The sequence below is a fragment of the Pteropus medius genome, unplaced genomic scaffold (assembly GCF_902729225.1).
Source record: "Pteropus medius unplaced genomic scaffold, Ma_sr-lr_union100, whole genome shotgun sequence".
NCBI classification, from domain to species: domain Eukaryota; kingdom Metazoa; phylum Chordata; class Mammalia; order Chiroptera; family Pteropodidae; genus Pteropus; species Pteropus medius.
This window is the reverse complement of record NW_024346062.1, coordinates 10,203,099-10,209,268: the sequence shown is the minus strand read 5'-3', so window position 1 is coordinate 10,209,268 and position 6,170 is coordinate 10,203,099.

Genomic DNA, 6,170 nt, shown 5'->3' with positions numbered 1-6,170 from the left:
TATCTTTCTTTTGTTTAAACTACTCTGTTATATACTGCTACAGCAGTGCCAGCAAATGCATATAGCTACCATCACTGTTAATTTTCTGGAGGGGTGGTTCTTAAATGTCAGTCATTTGAGTAACATTTTCATGATTATTGCTATGATAGCACATGCTGCCTGTATTATTATTTTATATATTTTTTAAAAAAGATATGTTTTAGCTAATTGGATATATAAAAAGAAAAAAATTAAGAGAAATTGTGATCATAGTATTCTAAACATTAGAAGTGCTGGGTTAAAATATAATAAATATCCTTCAAGATACATAACTGATTTCGTAGGACAATAAGAGAATTTTCCAGGGTTCAGAAAGAACTTGCGAATCCATCCACTATTGTCTTTCTTCCCTGCATGCTCCTGTCAAGCCACCACTATCTTTTTACTCTGGACCAATGCAAAAGGTCTCATCTCCCTCAACATCTCTTGCCTCTTCCAAACCATTCTAGTTGCAGCTGGAGTGGGCTAATTTTTTAAAATACAAACAAAATCAATTAATTTTTCTGCTAATATCCCTTCTATGACCTGTCATTGCTATTAGGATAAATTTAGACCCGAATTTTATCATGGCTCCTGCTTACCTCCTTAGTGTAGCCAGATTCCAGCTATACTGTTTTTCTCTGGGTCTCTAAGCAAAGAGATTCCTCTGCTTGAAACATATCCCACTCTGCTCCTTCATGCTTTCTCTTAGTTAATTCCAACTCATCCTTCAGAGAGCTGCTTGATAACACTCATTTAGAGTCTTTTCCTAATCCCCTCCAAACCAAACTCTTGATTATGTATAGATCAGTTTTCTGTACTTCTTTCTAGCATTTGTTACAATTCCAATTAAATAAATAAAGATGGATTCAGTTGTTTCATATGTTTCTCCTGCTAAAATCTAAGCTCCACAAAGAGAGGGACTGTATCTATCTTGTTCTCTATAACATTCTCTGTACCAAGCATGATATCCTCTACAGGTAATTAAAAATATGTTGAATGAATGATCTATGTGTACATGAGGCTAGAATTGATATTAATTTCTTTCCACCTCACCCTTGATATCCCACCCATTACTCTATTATAAGGTAACAATCTCTTTAAACAGAATAAAACATCTTAAGAGTAATTTTAGCCTGTTATGAGTTTTCTTTTAGCCTATCTTATAATTCATATATAAAAATGTTTTCCATATTCCCTGACAAACTTTTATCACTCTTTTGCAATTTGAAAGAAATATCAGGAGCAAGATACTTCATATATTTCTAATTGTTGGAAGGAACCTATTATTTTTAGCTCTTACTTAAAATTATTATAAATGAATATCAGTTGAAATATATAAGTAAATTTAATTATTTAGGTTTTTCCCTGGCCAGTGGTTGTGAATGATATAATTGACTTTACCTTATACTTGAAACAGGTGTGTGATTGTAATTGAACTAATTGAATTTTTGCATTAAAAGCAAATTGTATGTGTGTATGCATGTGTGTGATCAGCTCTCCAAGTTAGTTTATCCTAATTTACTAAGAATTTCTCTTTGCTATAGTTCTCTTATTTTATCAATTCAGACATAAGATTTGAGATCTTTAAAATTAGAGACAATGAAAAGAACAATTGTACAGAAACAAGAAATTTAGGAATGTGTCAACTTAGCTTTGAAATGAAATAAGCTGTTCTCATGTTCAACAATTCTAATTAATGCAAAAGATATTCTTTAGCATATACATAACCCATTTCTCAATGTAATTCTTTATCTTTGTAAAAATGAGAATCAAGTAACTACTGTAAAGTAAAGAATACTATGTAATGTTCTTGAGATTGTTTGCAAATTCAGCATTCATAGGGACTATTTGTTTCATGCTAAATTATTTGCCCACGAATTAGCATTGGCAACCAGATGAGTGCAGAATTTTTAAATGCATATGTTAATAATCTTAATGCACAAGACAACAAAGGGCCAGGCTGAGAGCTAAAATCTTTATATCAATTATCTCATCTTACTCTCTTAAACCAACCATTTGCAATGCAGTGGGTCATTTTATTATACTTTCATTAACCTCATTTTCTGAAGCTTAGAGAGATTAAGTAACTTTCCCAAAGTCACACATTTAGTATATGTTAGGGTCAGGAAGCAAACTCAAATTTATCTGATTCCAAAGCTACATTTTTAGTCAATATGCTCTAGTGCTCATATATAAAATCTCTATATTGCCTAGTACTCAGATACATAGGATTTATAATTATGATACTTTTAGATTAATTCAATTTTATACGTGTTAGGGTTACATTGCTATGCCAGAAGTGGGAGAAGAAACCTAGGTTTCCCGATTCCCTTCCTAATGTTTTCCCTTTATACTATAATACTTCCAATCATAGAGCTTATTAACATACATTTTACTTGTGACATAAACTAAAGCAATGTTACTGGGCTCTATGTTTATAGAGAGTACATATACCAGAAATTTCAAAAAAATAATCTGAGTTAAAGTTTGATATTTTTCTCTTATATATTTTATTGTTGTTAAAATGGTTAATATGAGGCTGATTTTTAAAAGTGACTCTGATCATAATCTTGGAAAAAGACATCTGGGACTAAGATCTCAACCTCAGAACTTTAGATCAACCAAGTAATTAAGCACTTACTTTAAGCACACACTCTCTTTCTCTCTCTTTTTCTTTCTCTATATCTCTCATACCAGATGGAGAACTGCTGGAGAGAAGAGAATCACATAGAAATTCTACCGTAGTTCATTATGCCTAACTTTTCTGCTCTTTATTGCACATGGTAGAAGTAAGTAGAAAAAAAGAATCATTATGTAGCATCAGGTGAATCAGATTTTATGTTTTAACCTGAAATGTTAACTTTTATTTTCTACAATTAAAAAAAAAAGATAAATATTTTCCTGCCTGGCATTTCCAAAGATCCATAGATAAGGTGTTATTTGAGATTTACATATCAGGACCTCTTTAGTAAATCTCATATTACCTGTACATTTTAAAAATTACCAGAGGTACTATTTTTTGTTAGAAATTCTTTTTATACCAAAACAAACAAACACCCTCCAACAACCAACAAACAAAGCTCGGTGGTTGAATATGTAAGTATAATATTTGAAGTATTTTTATTAGACTTTGATAACTTTTAAAAGCATGTTGAATATTTTTCTCAGGCTATTTTATTTCCTGAAGAACAATCCAGAACTTTTAATTGTTCCAGAGACCTAATTTCCAATTCCTTAATAATCTTTTCTGGTTCTCCTCTGAATCTCTCTAGGTTTTTCGTGGGCTTCTATTTTATAGATTATTGTACTAGTCTGCTCAGTGCTGAGAAGTGTGAAATCTATTACCTTTCATTTACTCATTCATTCAATAGCTATGGGTCAGGCATATGATAGCATTGGTGATAGATTAAAAAAAAACAAAAACAAAAACAATGCCTAGCTCTAGCAGAGATTAAATGATTGTTCAGCAAGTCATTTGCTTTTCCTCCAAGGAGTACAGCTTGACTACTTTGCCCAGGCCTCTAATTAGGTGTGGCCATGTGTCTGAGCTCAGTGGCTTATGGGCACAAGTCGCGTATGACACTAGCAGGCCTGACCCATAACACTTCCTTCCACTTTTTCAAAAAGTAAACATGTATTGAAACTGGCTGAGCCACAAGGCCGAATGTGAGACCCTAATTTGTGCTTGGAGTAGAGCCCTCTCTGATAGTTAGGAACATCTGTTTTGGACTTCTTATGAGCAAAAATTAAACCTCTACTCCATTAAGCTACTTAGATGTAGGAGTTTAACTCCTACAATTGCTAGCAGTGCCTGAGTTAATGCACTGCTCTTGAAATAAAATAGGAAAATAGATTTTAAAACCACCATACAGTACAGTGCTTTTGATAATGGTAAAACATGCTCTGATCCAAATACAGAGGATGGCCTGGGGAGTCAGGGATAGAGGAGGTGACATTCTGAACTGAATTCTGAATGGTAGGCAAATGTCAGGAAAGCTAAGCAGTAAAAGAGTGGTCAAGGCAGAATTGTACATATGGGCCCCTCAGTCAAGAAAGAGTAATTTCAAAGGATTAAAAAAAGTTTGGGAAGGGGTAAATGCTGACTTACCCAATGCTGAGACTTGAGTCAAGAGAGCTGAGGAGCTAGATAATGAAGCCTCAAGGAATGGATATCTGATAGGTAAAGAATGGGTGGGAAGAGGGCATTCTGGGCAAAACAAAACAACAAAACAACACAAAACCAGAATGCATGGAGCCCAGAGTTAAAGAGCATAGTGATTTCTGAAAATCGAACACAAATTAGCTAAGATGGAATGAGGTAAGAGTAAAAAATAAGATGAGAAGGAAATGAGACTGGTGTGGAAGGTAAGACCCTTGTTCTCTCTACCTTGATTCTGAAGACAATAAAGCTCTACTGAGTTTTAAGCTGGGATGGGATGGAACATATTTTCGCTTTAGAAATACTCCTCTGAAGAGGAAGTCATGTGGAAGACAAATTATTAGGGTTTATGTAGTCTCTTAACAAAGCAGTTTTTTTTCCTCTACCAAAATGTTATTGTGATGAGTTTTGTCATTGAATTCCACTTTATTTCATGATAAGAGATAATTTCAATGCTTATGGATTGTCATCTGGATATACTGAATTAGGAAAAATTGGAAGCAGGGGGACAAATTAGGAGGCTGTCATTGTTGTCCAGAATATTGATGGTGAGAGGCTGAGCTAGTGTGGAGTCAGAGGCAAGAAGGGAATAGTTTGGGAAACAAATTAAACAATTTAAAGAAGTGTGTTAGGTAGAAGCAAATACCAGAGATGTCTTAAGTTCTTTATCTTGGATAAGTAGGAAGATGGTAATGCTACTCACCCAACAAGGGCCCAAGAAAAAGGAAGAAAGGAAATGGGTGTGGGGTGCGGGGGGGGAGGGGGTGAAGAAAAGTTTGTTTTTTGGAATGCTGATTCTGAGGTTGTTAAGTAGCTAGTCAGATATGAGTGACAGGGGAAACGAAGGAATAGGGACCCAGCCTAGAGACCACTCAACATCCAAATGGTGGTAGAATTCTGGGTACGCACATGCTCACTGGGCAGTTATATAGCAGCCAGGTGTCAATCAAAATGACCTGACTTGCCAATCATCTAGGAATGCCTTTAGAACCACCCCATTATGGCCCAAATATAATGCAGACGTTCCCATTTCTGGGTCCTTTTGTTGCCTTTTTGTGGCCCTTTTTGTGTTGGTTATTGTGGTTGTTGTTAACAGCATTCTGTTACAGCTCTTCACTGAGACCATGTGTCTCCTTGGGGGCATGCTTTATCTTTCTAAAATATACTTTTAATAAATCTTTTCTAAATCTCACTGACCTGTGTTTTTTCACTGTGTCAATGAGAAAGAACCAAGGGAAAATGCTATCATTTGAAAAAATACAGGTTTAGACTCGCAAAGATCAGGAAAAGGCGAGGATAAATTGTGGAGGGACATCAGTATATAGAGGTCACAGTAGAAGGCTGAATGAAAGCAAGAGAAATTGTCCAAGATAAATAAAAATTGTCCAGGGTGAAAAAAAAGGGGATCAAGTATAGAAGCTTAGGGGTCACTTTCATTTCCGCACCCAACTAAGTGAAAGGAAAGAGACTAAACATGTAGAAGGAAAGTAACTCTGAAACAAGGCTCAGTGTCCAGAGCAGAACAGTCATAACAGGCAATCAATTTAAACCAAACTTTATTATTATTCTTTTTAGATTAATTATTTTTTTATGATGACATTGGTTAACAAAATCCAATACGTTTCAGCTGTACATTTTAACATTAAGACATATATATTTACACTGTGTGCTCACCTCCTATAATTAGATTTCTTTCTGTTACCACATATTTGACCCCCTTACCCTGTATACCTCCCCTCTCCCCGCTCACTTAAACCAAACTTTAAGCACTGTAACACTGAAGACCAGACAAGGCTTTATATTTGCTAATACGGAAATCCTTGGAAACATTTTGGGGAAAAGATTAGTAGAATGGAGGAATGGAAAGCCAGATTATGTGAATGAGGAGACATCAAATAGATGTGGAAGCATCAAATGTCACTATTCTTTCTAGAAATTTTGCAGACTGGCTGGAGATTGAAAGAAATGTAGGAGATGGGAATGATTATCT